Source organism: Procambarus clarkii, chromosome 20 (assembly GCF_040958095.1).
Source record: "Procambarus clarkii isolate CNS0578487 chromosome 20, FALCON_Pclarkii_2.0, whole genome shotgun sequence".
NCBI lineage: Eukaryota > Metazoa > Arthropoda > Malacostraca > Decapoda > Cambaridae > Procambarus > Procambarus clarkii.
Genome location: NC_091169.1, coordinates 11,614,518 through 11,634,379, shown reverse-complemented (window position 1 = coordinate 11,634,379; position 19,862 = coordinate 11,614,518). Strand labels below are relative to the sequence as shown.

The following is a 19,862-nucleotide window of genomic DNA, read 5'->3' as shown; positions in this document are numbered from 1 at the left end:
ATTCATGTCCGCAGTAGATATCCATTGTGCCTCTAGGGGAATAGAATTGGGTATATGTTCAAATTGACTTACCCGATTACAATGGTACAATCAGGGTTATTACACCCTGTCCCCCTCTCTGTACCCCTGTCCATCTCTGTCTCCCTGTCCCTCTCTCTGTTCCCCTGTCCCCCCTCTCTGTCCCCCTGTCCCTCTCTCTGTTTCCCTGTCCCTATCTCTGTCTCTGTCCCTCTATCCCTTGTCCCTCTCTCTGTCCCCTGTACCTCTGTCCTCCTGTCCCTCTCTCTGTCCCTCTGTCCCCCTGTCCCTCTCTCTGTCCCCCTGTCCCCTCTTTCTCTCCCCCTGTCCACCCTTTCTGTCACCCTGTGCCTCTCTGTCCCCCTGTACATATCTTTGTCCCCGACTCTGTCCCCCTGCCCATTTCTCTGTCCCCCTGTGCCTCTCTGCCCCACTGTCCCTCTCTCTGTTCCCCCGTTCCTCTATCTGTCCTCCTATCCTTCTTTCTGTCCCCATGCCACTCTCTGTCCTCCTGTCCCTCTCTCTGTCCCCCCTCTCGGTCCCCCTGTCCCTCTCTCAGCCCCCCTGTCCCCCCTCTCTGTCCCCCGTCCATCTCTGACCCCCTGTCCCTCTCTCTGTTCCCCTGTCCCTATCTCTGTTCCCCTGTCCCTTTCTCTGCCCCCTGTCGATTTCTGGCCCTCATGTATCTCACTCTGTTCCCCTGTCCGTATCTCTGTCTCCATGTCCCTCTCCCTGCTCTTCCTCTGTATCCCTGTCCCTCTCTCTGTCCCCTTGTCCCCCTCTTTCTATCCCTTTGTTCCCCTGTCCCACTCTCTGTTCCCCTGTCCTTCTCTCTGTCCCACCATTCCCTCTCTGTTCCCCCTGTCCCTTTCTCTGTCCCCCCCTGTTCCTCTCTCTCTGTCCTTCGGTCTCTCTTTCTGTCCCCCTGTCACTCTGTTTTCCAGTCTCTCTTTCTGTCCCCCCTGTCACTCTCTGTCCACCTGTCCCTCTCTCTGTCCCCCTGTCCCTCTCTCTGTCCCCCTCTCTGTCCCCATGTCCCCCTCTCTGTCCCCCTGTCCATCTTTGTCCCCCTGTCCCTCTCTCTGTCCCCTGTCCCTCTCTGTCCCCCTGTCCCTCTCTCTGTGCCCTTCTCTATCCCCCCTGTCCATCTCTGTCCCTCTGATTCTCTCTCTGTTCCCCTGTCCCTATCTTTGTCTTCCTGTCCCTCTCTCTCTCTGTCCCCTGACCCTCTCTCTGTCCACTTGTCCCGTCTTTCTGTCTCATTCCTTGCTCCCCTGTTTTTCTCTCTGTCCCCCCTGTCCCTCTCTGTCCCCTTGTCCCTCTCTGTTCCCCTGTCCCCTCTCTGTCTCCCTGTCCCTCTCTCTGTCCCCCTGTCCCTCTCTCTGTCCCCCCTTTGTTCCCCGGTCCCCCTCTCTGACCCTGTCCCTCTGTCCCTGTCCCTCTGTTCCTGTCCCTCTGTCCCTGTCCCTCTCTCTGTCCCTGTCCCCCACTCTGTTCATGTCCCTGTCTATCTCTCTGTCCCTGTCTCCCTCTCTGTCCCCCTGTCCCTTTCTGTCCTCCTGTCCCTCCTCTGACCCTGTCTGTCCCTGGCCCTCTGCTCCTGTCCCTCTGTCCCTGTCTCTTTGTCTCAGCCCCTCTGTCTCTGCCTCTCCTCGTTTCTGCCATTTTCTGTGTCTGTCTATCTCTCTGTCTCTTTCCTCGCTCTATTTTTGTCCTTCTCTCACTGACTTTGCATATCCTTATCTATCCGTCTCTGTGTCTAACATTCTCTCCCTGACTCTGTTTATATCTTTCTATCACTCTGGCTCGGTCTTCATCTCTCTCTCTCTCTCTCTCTCTCTCTCTCTCTCTCTCTCTCTCTCTCTCTCTCTCTCTCTCTCTCTCTCTCTCTCTCTCTCTCTCTCTCTCTCTCCTTCTCCCTCTCACCTCTTTCTCTCTCTCTCTCTCTCTCTCTCTCTCTCTCTCTCTCTCTCTCTCTCTCTCTCTCTCTCTCTCTCTCTCTCTCTCTCTCTCTCTCTCTCTCTCTCTCTCTCTTTCTCTCTCTCTCTCTCTCTCTCTCTCTCTCTCTCTCTCTCTCTCTCTCTCCTTCTCCCTCTCACCTCTTTCTCTCTCTCTCTCTCTCTCTCTCTCTCTCTCTCTCTCTCTCTCTCTCTCTCTCTCTCTCTCTCTCTCTCTCTCCTTTTCTCTCTCTCTCTCTCTCTCTCTCTCTCTCTCTCTCTCTCTCTCTCTCTCTCTCTCTCTCTCTCTCTCTCTCTCTCTCTCCTTCTCTCTCTCTCTCCTTCTCTCTCTCTCTCTCTCTCTCTCTCTCTCTCTCTCTCTCTCTCTCTCTCTCTCTCTCTCTCTCTCTCTCTCTCTCTCTCTCTCTCCTTCTCTCTCTCTCTCCTTCTCTCTCTCTCTCTCTTTCTCTCTCTCTCTCTCTCTCTCTCTCTCTCTCTCTCTCTCTCTCTCTCTCTCTCTCTCTCTCTCTCTCTCTCTCTCTCTCTCTCTCTCTCTCTCCTTCTCTCTCTCTCTCTCTCTCTCTCTCTCTCTCTCTCTCTCTCTCTCTCTCTCTCTCTCTCTCTCTCTCTCTCTCTCTCTCTCTCTCTCTCTCTCTCTCTCTTCTGTCCTCTCTATCTTCTCTCTCTCTTCTCTCTCCTTATATCTTTCTCTTCTTCTCTTTCCCTCTCTTCTGCATGCTCTTCTTCTCTCTCATCTTCTTCTCTTTCCCTCTCTTCTTCACACTCTTCTTCTCTCTCTTCTCACTTTTTCTGCTTCTTTCCTTCTCTCATCTTCTCTCTCTCTCCTCTCTCCTCTCTGTCTCTATCTTTCTAAATGCAATAAATATACCTAATAAATTCAACCTTTGTTCCAAAACGTTATATCATGACATTTAAAATACGTTTTATTAAAACGTTTTGACCTCACGTTTTAAGGTCGTCTTTAAAAATTCTCAAAATACGTATTTTAAACGTAATTTAAAACGTGCCCAAAACAATGAAATGTCGTTTTTAGGACGTTTTTGAAACGCGAAAATGTTTGGTGGGCTCTCACATGATCCAATTCTATGAATTAATGTATAGTAATTATTTAGAGCTCAACTTGACATCTGGTTTCCAACTAAGGAGCCCAGGGTTGTAACAAAGGTTGTAACAGAACTCGTGTGCATCACACCAGAAACAAATACCTATTTGATATTCCAAGAGTTAGACTTAAACAAACTAGGAAATGCTCTACAAATCAAGGAACCCAGAATGTGGAATGACCTTCCCATTATGTCAGAGATTGTACCTCTCTCAACCAGTTTAAGATGAAAACTAAGTACTACCTAATTAACTCCATGTAACCTACCTTACTTCTGAATGTCAACCCATGTCTTTCTATTTACAAAAAACAAATGCTGTTTGTTGACCAACTTGTATATTGGCTATTTTCTACCATGTTCCCCCCCCCCTTTTTTTTATCTTTTACTATTTTTTTTCATTCAACACAATTTATACTTTAAGCTCAATTACTATTAAGTTTTAGTCTAAGTGTTTTCCCCGACCTCTCCTTGCCCGAAACACTATGCGTACTAGTGGCTTTAGGTACTGTATGTACTACCTCTATCTTTAAATCTAACAGAATGTTTGTACTGTAACTCTGCAACTATGTATGTACTGTTCCTAAATAAATTATTATTATTATTTAATGTGTGTGTGTGTGGGGGGGGGGGATCTGAGTAGATGAGGGTAGTATTGTCAGCAAGTTATACAGGTGTAAGAATGTAAGAGACAATAGTCAGATTATGGATGTATATAAGAAGTAGGAGAAGTTCTAGGATGCTGCCCTGTGGCACCCCTATGGTTAATGGTAGAGAGGAGAGGTTATATCATTGATTGCTACATATTAGTGTCTGTCACTGAGACAGATAGGATCAGATATACTGTAGTTCAGGGCAATTGCCTTGAAATCCACAATGATGGAGTTTAAGTATGAGGTTGTTATGGTTAATAGCATCAAAGGCCTTTCTCTGGTCAACGAAGAGGCCAATCGGAAACTCATTTTTAGTCTCAGTAGATTAAGTCAAGCATACTATAATTGCATTACTGGTATCCTTTTTGTACCGGAAGCCAAACTGCGCAGGGACAGTATTTTGAATTTTACAAGATAGGAGTAGAGTTGTTTACAAAAAAAAAATATTTTATAAATAAATATGTTTATTCAGGTAAGGTATATACATACAAGTGATGTTACATTAATGGATTGATATATAGATAGAGCTAGTACATACAATGCCTAGAGCCACTATTACGCGATGCGTTTCGGGCAAGAAAAACATTAATATCTAGAACTTAATACTAATTGAGCATAAAGAATAAAAAGTGTTGAGAACAAATACAAATAAAGATAAAAAAAAGGGGGAACATGACTGAAAAAGCAGCACAATTACAATAGGTTGACAAACAGTGTTGATTAAAAAAAAGAAAATAACAGACATGGGTTGACAATAGAGGAGTGAGGTAGGTTACAGGGAATTTATTAGGTAGTGTTTAGTTTTTATCTTAAACTGGTTGAGAGAGGTACAGTCTTTAACATGGTTGGGAAGGTCATTCCACATTCTGGGCCCCTTGATTTGTAGAGCATTTCTAGTTTGATTAAGTCGTACTCTAGGAATATCAAAACTGTATTTATTTCTGGTGTGGTGCTCATGGGTTCTGTTACAACCTTCTATGAAGCTTTTGAGATCAGGATTGGCATTATAGTTTAGCGTTTTATATATGTATAATACACATGAGAGAATGTGCAGTGACTTAATGTCTAACATATTCAGAGATTTGAGAAGGGGTACCGAGTGATGTCTGGGGCCAGAGTTGAATATTGTTCTAATAGCAGCTTTGTGTTGGGTAATTAGAGGACGTAAGTGATTTTGGGTAGTAGAACCCCAAGCACAAATACCATAGTTGAGATATGGATAGATAAGGGAGTAATAGAGAGTCACCAGGGCAGGGCGTGGTACATAATATCTGATCTTAGAAAGAATGCCCACAGTTTTTGAAACTTTTTTTGATATATTTAGAATGTGTCCCTGGAAATTCAGCTTGTGGTCAATGAGAATGCCAAGGAATTTGCCATCTAATTTGTTACAAATTTGGGTATTGTTTATTTTGAGATTTATTTGACTAGAGGATTTATTGCCAAACAGAATATAGAAAGTTTTTTGATAATATAGGTATATTTGATATGGGTGTATAATTGTTTGTGTCTGACGGATATCCTCCTTTATGAACTGGCGTTACTCTTGCTTTTTTAAGGATATCGGGGAAGGTATGACACTAGAGATTTGTTGAACAGCAGTGCATTGGGTGTTTGTATTCCATGGATCGTATTTCACTAATATTCTCAGTTTTGGCTTTAAGTAAGTTAATGATGGCCACAACATCTGTAGGGCTGACTGGTGAAAAGAGAAAGGATTTGGGTACCTGCCTGAAAGATGTGTGGTAACACGTGTCCGAGTCTGTTGGATTTTTTCTGCCAAAGTTAGCACCAAGCGATGAAAAGAAGCTATTAAATTCAGTTGCCGTTTCTAGATCTGTTGCAGGTATATAACCATCCTTGGACATTTTTATCTGGTTATGTGAATGATATTTAGATCCTATAGGATGTTATAGATGGCTCTCCATGTGCTTTTCAAGTTGCCTTTTGCTTCTTTGAATCTACTCTCATAATAGGAAAGTTTTGCTTTTCTTATTATACTGGTAAGCATTAGCGAGTACCTCATAACGGCTTCCTTTGCAAATAGGCCAATCCAAAGTTTTTTTGTATTCATGTCTCTTGTGGATTGCTTTGAGTATGCCTTTCAGTATGGGGCGCCTGACAACTGAGTGGACAGTGCTTAATTCGGATTCGTAGTCCTGAGTGTTCCGGGTTCAATCCCCTGTGAAGGTGGAGACAAATGGGCGAAATGTTTCTTTCACCCTGATGCCCCTGTTACCTAGCAGTTAGACAGCTGCTAAGGGCTGCTTCCTAGAGGGGGGTGTGTAACAAAAAGGAGGCCTGGTTGAGGACCGGGCCGCGGGGACACTAAGCCCCAAAAATCATCTCAAGATAACCTCAAGATGATGCCATTTGTGAGCCAGGGATTGTTTAACCTTTTGCCAGTTACTTGCTTGGAGAGGAGAGGAGAGGACAATGAATATTGTAAAGGCTAAGAATTTTGGAAAGGAAGAGGCTGGCTAATGAATTTATATCCTGTGTATTATTAAAGTCAGATTCCCATTTTATATTGTGGAGTGCATTTGTGAGATTGCCTATTGCTACTTCACTGTGTAACCTAAAGGTAAGTTTCTTGTTTGCTGGCGATGTTATGTCTATGTTTGCTACAGGAAGGTAGGATAGTGGTCACTTCTTGTATATAAATAAATAGATTTCAACTGTAAGGGGTATGGTTTGCACCTTGTTATTCTAAGAATGGATAAATAATTCTAATAATGGAAGCGCTAATTATATGAACAAGTGCCATGTATTTATTCAGACGAGAACAACAGCGAACACAAACCAGCGCTTATACGAACTGAATGGTTTGTATGTACAAACTTCTCAGTGAACGAAGTTGTTTCTAGCCCGGTATCCGAAATTGCAGTAGACGACTTGACCAGTCCCCAGTTGGGATGTAAGTGATTATTCCAAAGGGAACTGTTATGTTAGTCCATAAATGATCCAAGGTAGTAGAGGATATTTGAGTCATTCAGGTGGGCCTGGTGATTGTGGGGATAAGCATACAGGAGTTCATGCTGTTTAGGAAATTGTCGACTTGAGGGCTATTTTGTTGACATGTCAATATTGAAGTCACCTTAGAGATTGATGTGAGTTTTGTTGAGGTTGTCGTTTATAAGATTCCTTAGGTTCTCTGTGAATGCAACTGTTAGTATTGGGAATTCTATAGATGGCTCAATTAGTCAAGGAGAATTTAAAGGATTATTATATTTATTTAAAGGATTTTATTATATTTTTAAATATATCTAATTTATATTTTTAATCAAGAATAGTAAAACTCATAAATACCCCTAAACATAAAATAAAATGGACATGGGTTTGCAGAGGAATCCAATGAGCTTTTAATTCCTTCATTAAAATGAATTCATATTTCTCGTGCAAATTTGGTTTATTGAGGGTTTATTGATATGTACAAGAGTTTTTACATTCCTGTAAGGCCACTAGCACATGTAGCGTTTCGGACAGGTCCTTAATCCTAATTTCCCCAGAATACGATCCCGCCGAATCATTTAACAACCAAGTACCCATTCACTGCTGTGTGAACAGAGGCTACAGATTGACGCCCGGTCAATCCTCCCCGGCCAGGATTCGAACACAAGCCACAGCGCTCACAAAACGCCAAGCGAGTGTCTTACCACTGCGCCATGGAGACTGCCAATAAAACTACAATAAAATAAAAACCTAATAAATAACCTAATAATAGACTGCTAATAAAACTGCGGGGACCGCAAATAAAATTGTTTCGTCTTGAGTACATCTCGAGCTGTTTTCTATACCACCTCCAATGTTAGATTATATTACAACAAAATTTTCTAACTTAGCTACAGAGATTATATGTTTAATAAGGTTCTACAGAGAACAAAAACAGAAATAATATTATTCATGAAAATATGAAGAAAAAAACACATTTAAAATTTTGTTTTATTTTTGTTCAAATAAACAAATAATTCTTTACCTTTGAAAAAGTTTGAGTTTTTGTACAGACACTTTCTCTCTTGCCCTGTCTATGAGGAGCACCTAACTTCTCCACTGAGAGCTTATCTACTTATTGCTTGGTCTCTGAGGAGTATCTAATTGACAGCTTCTCTACTTTTAGCTAGGTCTATGAGGAGCACCTAACTTTCATAAAAGACAATAATAAATAGTACAATAATAAATAATATAACAGACAATAAATAAATAAATAATAGACAATAATAAATAATATAACAATAATAGCCTTTAAATCTTTACCTTTCATGATGAAGCGTATTTTTCAAACAAAACATGACATAATTACCACTGAAGGACATCCAACATGATAATAGCACAATATTTTCATGAAGCTAAATTCTCAAATTTTATTTTAAAGGTTTATAAATTTACTAATACATGCCTTATTATACATCAACATTCTCTCAATTATCTTCCACACTCGAAGTGTTTAGCCTATCACCTGAATGTATTATCTTGTGCCTTTTCACATGACTAAGCTGCTTGAATCTCTTCCCACACTCTGGACACTCATGAAGTCGATCACATGAATGCACTAACATGTGCATTATTATAGCTCCACGTGTTCTAAATTTTTTGCCACACTCGGCACATTCAAATGGTCTTTCATCCGCGTGAACCATCCTGTGACGCTTCATACTTCCAAGCTGACTGAATTTTTTACCACACTCTGGACACTCATGAGGTTTATCACCAGAATGTACTAACATATGATGCTTCATACTTCCACGCTGATTGAATCTCTTCCCACACTCAGAACACTCATAAGGTTTGTCACCTGAATGCACTAACAGGTGCTGAATTATTTTTCCACGTTGTCTAAATTTTTTGCCACATTGAGTACATTCAAAAGGTTTTTCGTTCGAATGCATCATCCTGTGAGTCTTCACAGTTCCCAGATTCCTGAATCTCTTCCCACAGTCGGGACACTGATGAGGTTTATCGCCAGAATGCACTAACATGTGAATCCTCATACCGTCAAGACGACCGAATCTCTTCCCACAATCTGGACACTTATGAGGTTTCTCACCCGAATGCACTAGCAAGTGATTCTTCATATTTCCAAGATGAGTGAATACCTTCCCACACTGTGGACACTGGCGAGTCTTCATCTTCTTTATGAAGATGAAGAGGTGTAGTTTGTGGAAGGCTTTCCCCTCTCGATGACTGCACGAGTGATGATGTCGAAAGACGCGTCAGGGTTTAGCATTAACGTTGACGGTTAGGGAAGGCCTGAATGTTGTTTCTTAGAGTTAGACTTTTTGTGAGCACTTGGCGGTCAATGGTGGTGCTTCTTCCTCATGATAGGTGCAATTTGTCTCAAAGTTTTATGCCTGTGTCTGGGCAGTCACCAGCGGTACTCACGGCAACAAAATGGTGCCTGACACTCATTCCAGGGTTCCAATGTTTTTTCTGGTTCCATAACTTATATTTCCTACTTATTATTTTATGCTTATAACTAGTCTTCTACATTTTTCATTTATGTTTTTGCTCATCTTTTCCAGCTAAAGAATGTACTAGGAATTATTTCTTTACATATAATACCATACGATTATATACTTTTTTGAAGGAATCAGTTCTCTCCCCGGGGACTGGTCAAGTCGTCTACTGCGATTTCGGATACCGGGCTAGAAACAACTTCGTTCACTGAAAAGTTTGTACATTTAAACCGGTTTTTTTCGTATATGCGCTGGTTTGTGTTCGCTGCTGTTCTCGTCTGAATAAATACATGACACTGGATCATCCAATAAAATCAGCAGACTTCTAGATGTTACTACTGCTCGGCTTAGACTCGGTTACAAGTATCTCTGGGAATTCTCATTATCTGCTGATGTAGACCTGACCAAATGTAAACTGTGTCAACAAAATTATTCGCACACCCTCCGTCACTATGTGATGGAGTGCGAAAAGATACGTGAATTTAGAGACAATTCTATAACCAATGTTCCAGCGATGTGTCAATATTTCATTCAAAATGATCTGCTACCAGAAATTTTAGCCAAATATCCCCAGTTTGCTAACTGTAGGTAGTAACTAAGTGATTGTAACCTATCCACCGCTGCCCACTGGATGGGGGGCGGTGTGCAGGACAAACATATAAATTTTGACACTAGCTCTCCACATATGTCAGTTGCTTAATTTAGAACCTGTACTTGAGGTCGATCTCGAACCCATTGTTGATGTGATGACTTATATTGAATTTTGTAACTAGCTCATCAAGATTGTAACTTGCTTAGCTAAATGAATTGTGGGGTTCAGTCCCTGAGCCCATTATGTGCCTCTGTAACCCTTTCCACTACCGCCCACAAAATGGGTATGGGGTGCATAATAAATGAACTAAACTGAACTTCATCATATAATTAGCGCTTCCATTAACAATGCTTAGCGCACTGTTTGTATTACTTTGTTTGTTAACAAAGCGCTCTCGTATCAGAGAAGGGAAGGGAAGAGAACTCTCAGGGGAGGAAAGCGCCAACCCATAAAGACTATATAGCATCAGCTCTATATTGTATATAGACCTCTGTATATTGATTGTATGAACATCAGGTTGTTCAACGTCCTACCAGCGAGCATCAGAAATATTGCCGGAACAACCATGGACATCTTCAAGAGGAGTTAGTTTAGTTCATTTATTATGGTTCAAGAGGAAACTAGATTGTTTTCTTCAAGGAGTGCCGGACCAACCGGGCAGTTTTTTTTTTTTTTTTTTTTTTTTTTTTTTTTTTTTTTTTTTTTTTTTTTTATTTTCTACCACAGACGTGGCCACACATTTACAATGCTAACCAGCATATATACATTTTCTTCTGTCCTCCATGGACAGGGTTAGAGCAGTGGTGGGTATGTGGGCCTGCGGGCCGCTCCAAGCAACAGCCTGGTGGACCAAACTCTCACAAGTCTGGCCTCGGGCCGGGCTTGGGGAGTAGAACTCCCAGAACCCCAACAAGCAGGTAAGCATTTGGATAGGGTCAGGTTAAGGATTTGTGATGGCACGGGGGGAGGGAAGGATGCAGGTGCCCAACCATTTGGACGGTCGGGGATTGAACTCTTATCAGAGAAGACATCCATTATTAGAATAACAAGGCGCCAACCATACCCCTTACAGTTGAAATCTGTTTATTTATATACACGAAGGTACATTGGGTTGTGAGAGTACATAAGACCCAATACGTGTAAGTTCTATTCAGTTGTGTATATGTAAACTAAAGTCTTTGAAAATGTAATAAGTTTTACGAAACGCGCTCAAGTGTCGCGTCAGACTAGAAATAAAAATGAATTTTGGAGAATTGATTTTTGAATTACCACCAACAGTGAAAAGAAATGTACGAAAGATTGAGAAAATTCGTGTTAGAATTATTAATCTTACTTTTTCGGTCATATTTAATAATATATATATATGTCGTACCTAGTAGCCAGAACTCACTTCTCAGCCTACTATGCAGGGCCCGATTTGCCTAATAAGCCAAGTTTTCATGAATTAATGTTTTTTCGACTACCTAACCTACCTAACCTAACCTAACCTAACTTTTTCGGCTACCTAACCTAACCTATAATGATAGGTTAGGTTAGGTTAGGTAGGGTTGGTTAGGTTCGGTAATATATCTACGTTATTTTTAACTCCAATAAAAAAAAATTGACCTCATACATTATGAAATGGGTAGCTTTATCATTCCATAAGAAAAAAATTAGAGAAAATATATTAATTCAGGAAAACTTGGCTTATTAGGCAAATCGGGCCTTGCATAGTAGGCCGAGAAGTGCGTTCTGGCTACTAGGTACGACATATATATATATATATATATATATATATATATATATATATATATATATATATATATATATATATATATATATATGTCGTACCTAGTAGCCAGAACGCACTTCTCAGCCTACTATACAAGGCCCGATTTGCCTAATAAGCCAAGTTTTCATGAATTAATGTGTTTTCGACTACCTAACCTAACCTAACGTAACTTTTTCTGCTACCTAACCGAACCTAACCTATAAAGATAGGTTAGGTTAGGTTAGGTAGGGTTGGTTAGGTTCGGTCATATATCTACGTTAATTTTAACTCCAATAAAAAAAAAATTACCTCATACATAATGAAATGGGTAGCTTTATCATTTCATAAGAAAAAAATTAGAGAAAATATATTAATTCATGAAAACTTGGCTTATTAGGCAAATCGGGCCTTGCATAGTAGGCATAGAAGTGCGTTCTGGCTACTAGGTACGACATATATATATATATATATATATATGTCGTACCTAGTAGCCAGAATGCAATTCTCAGCCTACTATGCAAAGCCCGATTTGCCTAATAAGCCAAGTTTTCATTAATTAATTACTTTTCGACTACCTAACCTACCTAACCTAACCTAACCTAACTTTTTCGGCTACCTAACCCAACCTAACCTATAGACTTAGGTTAGGTTAGGTAGGGTTGGATAGGTTCGGTCATATGTCTACGTTAATTTTAACTCCAATAAAAAAAAATTGACCTCATACATAATGAAATGGGTAGCTTTATTATTTCATAAGAAAAAAAATTGAGAAAGTATATTAATTCAGGAAAACTTGGCTTATTAGGCAAATCGGGCATTGCATAGTAGGCTGAGAAGTGCGTTCTGGCTACTAGGTACGACATTTTCTGAGGTTGGAAGAAAACGTGCTCAGATTGGGGACTTGTTTATTTTATAATGAATAATAAATTAATATATAAAATTAATATATAATAAATTAATTTATTATATAAATTAATAAATAACAAATTAATAGATAAAATTATTATTATATAATAAATAATAATAATAACAAATAGTATAATGATAAGCAATTATTTTAATGAATCCAATAGCTAATTTGGATGAATGATAAATAATTATTGACTAGTGCATAACAATAAAGTATTAAGGAATAATTATAATGAATAATCCTTAATGATAAAGTAGAGATCAATTACAATTAATAACTACATCCATAGGTAGTAAATGAAAGTTGCATTAATTAGACTAATTACAATTCATGGGAATATTTCTTAGCTATCTGCAGGCTTATCACTTTGGGGGTTCCGGCGGAGCACCCCCAAAGATACAGCAAATGTTTAGCATGCTAGAGCAAGTGCCCCTTGAGCACATCTGTGGGCCGTCCCTTTCAAAATTAAAACAGGGGATGCAGAGGATCCCGGGAGGAGGGTGGGCGTTATGTAAGAGCAGCTGCTGGCTTGGGGAAAGGGGCCCACGCCGTCTCCGTCCCGGTTTATATAACCTCGGGTCAATGCGCGCGCAGCTTGGGGCGGTTAAAGTCGGCTTCCAGACATACGTTTTCTTCCACTCAGAAAACCCACCGTTTTTGGGAAACAGTGTTCTTTTTTCTGAGGTTGGAAGAAAACGTGCTCAGATTGGGGACTTGTTTATTTTATAATGAATAATAAATTAATATATAAAATTAATATATAATAAATTAATTTATTATATAAATTAATAAATAACAAATTAATAGATAAAATTATTATTATATAATAAATAATAATAATAACAAATAGTATAATGATAAGCAATTATTTTAATGAATCCAATAGCTAATTTGGATGAATGATAAATAATTATTGACTAGTGCATAACAATAAAGTATTAAGGAATAATTATAATGAATAATCCTTAATGATAAAGTAGAGATCAATTACAATTAATAACTACATCCATAGGTAGTAAATGAAAGTTGCATTAATTAGACTAATTACAATTCATGGGAATATTTCTTAGCTATCTGCAGGCTTATCACTTTGGGGGTTCCGGCGGAGCACCCCCAATCCCGGGAGGGCCAGCGGGAGAAGGATTAAGGAGAAGGGGTTCCTTACTCTTACTAGCACGTAGACTGGGCAAAGGATTAGCTGCGGACAGCGGGACACTTGGGGACCGGCGCTGCACCCCCACCGCAGGCCAGCTGGCCGGACCCCCCCCCGAAGGGCGAGGCCCGCTGGTCGCAAGGAGGCCTCAGAATGGCAGTGCAACAACGTCCCGGACGTAGTCAGCTGGGTGTTGCAGCTGGTTGCTGGACCCGCCGTTAACTCCGATGGCTAGCCCGTCAAGAGAGCCGAGTGGCCCTGTCAATTCTAAAGGTAAGAGTGCGTGGTCGGCTGAAGGCGAGCCTATCTCTGCGAGGGCGGCGCGAATTAATCGCCCTGAGGAAGTGTTGCCTGTTCACTGGGCACAGGCCGGGTAGAACTTGCCGGGGGCGCCCGCTGGGCTAGGGTATGCGTGCGCCCTGCACTGCGCTTGTAGGATCCGAAGAGTGTCGATTCCTGACCATGTAAGCGATACCTGGTCCAGTCGGAGCGTGCGTCGATTTTTTGTTGCGTAGATCACCTCCCCCAGGCTGAAAGATATAAGGCAGTAAGGGTGGGCGGAAGCGGCACGCAGTGTTATCGTGACAGGCAAGGGCACAGACGAGAGGGAAACCCTAGCTGAATCAATACGGAGACGTAAAACGGGGGGAGGGAGCCCGGCACAGGAATTAAGAGATTCCTTAATTAACAATCCTGGATGAATAAAGAGTTTTCCGAACAATTATACTGAAGCAATGAAGGGGGCTAACAATCTAAGAATCTTCCAGCAAACAGAAGGGGGAAGTACCTTTGCTAAGAGCAAAGGTGGGAGAAAGCCAGTAGGAGAACAGCAAAGAAGCACAAAGCAACTATAAACAGGGATAATACGAAACACTATAAATCTTGAATATAACAATACATATACCAAGAACGGGTATATACAATAAAGCAATATATACATAAACCATAAAATGGAATAAGAACCAATTCTTAAAGCCAATAAATCTATAACATGCTTGTGTCCTAAGCAGATGTAGAATGTGAGCGGGGAACATTACCCTTGGTCTCCATCCCATCTCTGCCTCCAGACGGGTGATAGGGCTGGATAGAAGCCAAGGAGTCTGCCTTAAGTGGCCGCTGAGTGTAGTCTTGTGTTGTCAACGAGCGTCTGCAAGCCGCAGCTAGTGCGCCGTGAACTTCGGCTACATCTTTTAGAACAGGAGCAAAGTGAAATCGACGGCAGGGAACCGTCATCCAGTAACTGTAATAAGGAATAATATTAAGAATACAATGTCGTAAATAATCGTACAATGTAAGAATACAATGTAATATCGTAAATAACCGATGACGGCAAGTGCCGCAGAATTGAAGAAAAATAAATTGCTGGGCGCAACGTCGGGTGGAACGCTTCAGCTGGAGGTTCCTGACTGAAGCATCGGCTGCCGGGAAGCCTAAGATGGAACTGGGGTGTTAGCAGCTGTAACATCGTCTGCTGAAACTAGCCGAGTCTGTGAGGGCGCCCGCTGCAACAGCTACGGCCGAGCCACCAGCTGGCCCATCCTCCGCAGGAGCAACACCGGCTGGGACAACGTCGTTGTAAAAGCAAAAGCAACGTCGTTATGTAAGAGCAGCTGCTGGCTTGGGGAAAGGGGCCCACGCCGTCTCCGTCCCGGTTTATATAACCTCGGGTCAATGCGCGCGCAGCTTGGGGCGGTTAAAGTCGGCTTCCAGACATACGTTTTCTTCCACTCAGAAAACCCACCGTTTTTGGGAAACAGTGTTCTTTATATATATATATATATATATATATATATATATATATATATATATATATATATATATATTTGTGTGTGTGTGTGTATAAATCCTTTTTTTCAATAATAGGCATAGGTATACGCAACATTGTGCTGGAATTACAAATTGTTAAAAAAAACTGGCTACAAGTTTATCTAATACCCGCACCTCACAGGCTTCACGAAAAAATTAACAAGTAATGAATAGTATGACAATGTAGAGTTGAAGACCACAAAGGAAAATTAAAACAGGAAATTACTTAAGCACTTCCTTGTTAATCAACACATCAACCAAAGTATATTATGACGTGTTGATTATCACGAAAGTGCTTAAGTAAGTTTCTGTTTGATTTTTCCTTTGTTCAATAAGCGGCAATATAAAATAGAGAACAGACGATTGTTTTTCACTCATAGCGTAATAAACTCATGGACCCGCCCACCCGCTGAAGCCGTAAATGCCAAGACATTACTTCCGTTTAAAATTTAGCCGGAAAAATCCTCAGGTTTATCGGGGGTGGGGGAGGCCTTTGAGCAAGCGCCGACTTCCTGTCCCGTCGAGGCCATCAGAGATGGTCGCCCTCAGGCAAATTCATGTAAAACATGTATGTGTGTGTTACGACCCTGGGTTCTCCAGTGGAAACCAGAGGTCAAAATTGAGCTATTAAACTTTCTGGTAGTACAGTTGGGTGCATCACTAGCGGCAATTGTTTGTATCTTCCCTGCCAGACGTAAGACTATTATTGTTTCTCAAAGAGCATTTAAAGACTGAGCTGGGGGTTGATTATTAAATAATAACATAGGCACCAAATTTGCTTACTAATACTTTCTAATCATTTGTAAAGTAACAATACATTGCATAGGGGAAGATCTTTAATGTGCTTAGCTGCACGATCAATTAGGCTCCTTCCGGCACCACGACATGGGAGGCCTAGCTGGTCGCTAGGAGGTCCTTCTCTGGCTGGCGTTCGTGCGGACGAGACCTACTCTGTGGCTGCACCCCTAATCTCCTCCCTTCTCCTCTTACTTATTTCCCTTACCTTAAGTTCCTGTACCATTAAGTTAAGTATTGTATGATTTCTAAGTGTACCTACTCTGGTAGTAACGATTGGTGAGACCTGGGAGCAGTAGTTGCCAGTGTTTGGGGTAACCCTAAGTGTTGTGTTTTGTATTAGGGTACCACATGGTCTCACTACCCTAAGCTGCATCCAGCTTCAGTGCTTATCCAGTAGTACTTTACCCTAGCTTGTTATTAGTGTAAACCTTGTATCCTGCCTATGTGGACCAAGGCTTTTAACGTAAGATAGTGTGGTAAAGTTATTATTATTATTGTTATTGGTGTGAGTGTATATGGGGGGTTGTAGGGGTTAATAAATAAGTACATGAATTACAGAGTATCCCTTCTTCCTGTGTGGGAGCGCATTGATCAACCCTTAGACTAACATATATGGTCTAGTAGCAAGTTATTACTACTGTGGATAGTTTATTTTGGGGGCCGGGCCTTTTAGCTCTCCCATATTTGATACTCTGTCTTCTAACTACCCTTACCCCTTAATAGTACCAAGTCCCCCATAGAAGCCAATACACCATTATTTATAACAGTGTGCATATTAAATATTTTGATTTATTATTTGCAGAATTTAGGATGCAGGATTTAGCTGTTAGCTCTTGGACCCCGCTTTTCTAAGCGTCGGTTGTCTAATATATGTACCGACTCTCGATCTCTTTTCCTCCATCATATCTAAACAACATATATTTTTATCTAACATACACATCCCCAGGATGCAGCCTGTAGCAGCTTTCTAACTTCCAGATTACAATTTACTGCTAGGTGAATAGGGGCATTAGTGTGTGTGTGTGTGTGTGTGTGTACTTACCTAGTTGTGCTTGCGGGGGTTGAGCTCTTGCTCTTTAGTCCCGCCTCTCAACTGTCAATCATCTGATGTACAGGTCCCTTAGCCTACTGGGCTCTCTCATATCTACACCTGAAGCTGAGTATGAAGTCAGCCTCCACCACATCACTTCCTAATGCATTTCATTTGTCTACTACTCTAACACTGAAAAATTCTTTCTAACGTCTCTATGCCTCATTTGAGCACTCAGTTTCCACCTGTGTCCCATAGTGCGTGTGCCCCATATGTTAAATAGTCTGTCTTTATCAATTCCTCTGAAAATCTTGTATGTGGTGATCATGTCCCCTCTAACTCTTCTGTCTCCCAGTGACGTGAGGTTTAATTCCCGTAGTCTCTCCTCGCAATTAATTATATTTCTCAATTTAGCTTCATTAAGAATAATTTTGCGGTTAGTAGGATATCTTTAACTGAAAGATTTGTTGTTCTTTACTGTTTCTATAGAAATTGTAATTACCCTTTCTAGTAGACGTCAATCTTTGATATTTGAACTGTTATATACTTACACAAATTTCTAAAGGCAGTTCTTATGTTAGCCAATCTAACATATTCCGCTGATGATATCCTTTTGATGTGGGCCTCTGGGGACAGGTTCGGTATGATATCAACCCCCAGATCTTTCTCTCAATTTGATAAACCTTGAAAAATATAAGTTCGTCCCAAAATTGGGTTTAATAACACATTATCACACGTATTGGGTCTTTCCTTCTTCGTCATTCAAACACTACGGTAAGTTAGTTGTATATGATAATGTAAAAATAGCCACTGAAGTCTGATTAAGACTTTATGACATGTAATCAATGTTTTGCTTCACTACTCACTGGTTGAGTATGGGGTACATAATAAATTAGCCTCCTTCGGCGGCGCCTTATTTCTGAATGTGTTTCAAACTCACACTGTATCTAGTGCTACCCACTCCGTCAACTCAAATTTTGCTACAATGTACCTCTTAACAAATGTTATGTACTCTCACAACCCAATGTACCTTCGTGTATATAAATAAACAGATTTCAACTGTAAGGGGTATGGTTGGCGCCTTGTTATTCTAATAATGGATGTCTTCTCTGATAAGAGTTCAATCCCGACCGTCCAAATGGTTGGGCACCTGCATCCTTCCCTCCCCCCGTGCCATCACAAATCCTTAACCTGACCCTATCCAAATGCTTACCTGCTTGTTGGGGTTCTGGGAGTTCTACTCCCCAAGCCCGGCCCGAGGCCAGACTTGTGAGAGTTTGGTCCACCAGGCTGTTGCTTGGAGCGGCCCGCAGGCCCACATACCCACCACTGCTCTAACCCTGTCCATGGAGGACAGAAGAAAATGTATATATGCTGGTTAGCATTGTAAATGTGTGGCCACGTCTGTGGTAGAAAATAATAATAATAATAAAAAAAAAAAAAAAAAAAAAAAAAAAAAAAAAAAAAAAAAAAAAAAAAAAAAAACCCTGCCCGGTTGGTCCGGCTGTAATGACCGCTTCCCTCTGTAATAACCGCGGCCTTTATTGTAATAACCCGATGTTCCCCAGTATTAATCCTGTTATCTTGTTATCTCTCGTGATCGTAATATACGCTCTCTGTTGTACATCTCTGTCTCTTCACTCAATACCCCAGCTTAACACTGTTACAGTCCAGTATGACCCCTCACTGGACGGCCACGTATGTAAGAGGAATATTAAATGAGGAAGATACACCAAGGACAAGGGTTATTAGTAAAAAAAAACAATAACAAAACACATTTACACTGCCACCACCTTCCCGACCAACCATACCTGAATGTGTCAATCACCGATCCCCCAGGAAGGCAAGGAATCAGTAACCATGGGACTCCGGGTAATATGAATTTCAGAAATAAATTTTGGAAAATTAGTTTGTGTAATTTACGTTACTTATTTGAATCCAAGGGCAACTTTAGTATCTATTAATAGTAGGAGAACATGGGGGCTTCCAATACAACACCTAAAAATGACAAAGTAGCAAAATATATCAAAGGGGAGTTAAGTGAATACCACTGGACAAGCTATACAATTTATTTTATGAAACATGTAAATTAAGACAATTTGAACACATAACCTATTCTATTTCCCTAGAGGCACAATGGATATTTACCGAGGACACAAAACTCAAGTGCACTATACCTTAAATACCCGCACTACGGCCACGATGTTGATGGCTGCCCTCAGCCCCGAGGATACGGGCTTGCGGCCCTGTTCCTAATACACTCCCAAGACACACTGATGAAATTTAGTTTTTCCAACTTATTGCTGGGAAGGATTGCTCCTCCCACCATCTAATACAGCCCCAGGGCTCCACCCATTATTTTGGCCCTGGCCAACCATTTAACACGTAGGCCTGAGGTCTGGCTCTCTAGGGCCAATAAGGACTTGGCCCTTATCTCAGGCCAATCACCTTCACTGATCTGTCGTGGAAAGCTACATGAATTTCTGAAGATTGAGTCAGCTCTCCCCAGCTAGAGAAGGGGGACAAGGCGCGTCTATGGAGCCCAGGCACCTGCGAGCAATGTTTACAAAACTGATAATTTATGTTCAAGCCTGTCTCCTCTAAGATAGGAGTAGGGACATTTGACTCTGCCTGGTATGGG

At 41.2% G+C, this 19,862-nt stretch overlaps 1 long non-coding RNA gene across 1 annotated transcript; it reads right to left on the bottom strand.

The window, feature by feature from the left end:
- Positions 1-12,415: 12,415 nt before the first annotated feature.
- Positions 12,416-15,361, bottom strand: LOC138366594 (uncharacterized). Its single transcript, XR_011229169.1, has 2 exons — positions 14,625-15,361; positions 12,416-14,117 (listed from the first exon to the last, which is right to left on the bottom strand). It is a non-coding gene; the product is annotated as an uncharacterized lncRNA (long non-coding RNA).
- Positions 15,362-19,862: the final 4,501 nt, after the last annotated feature.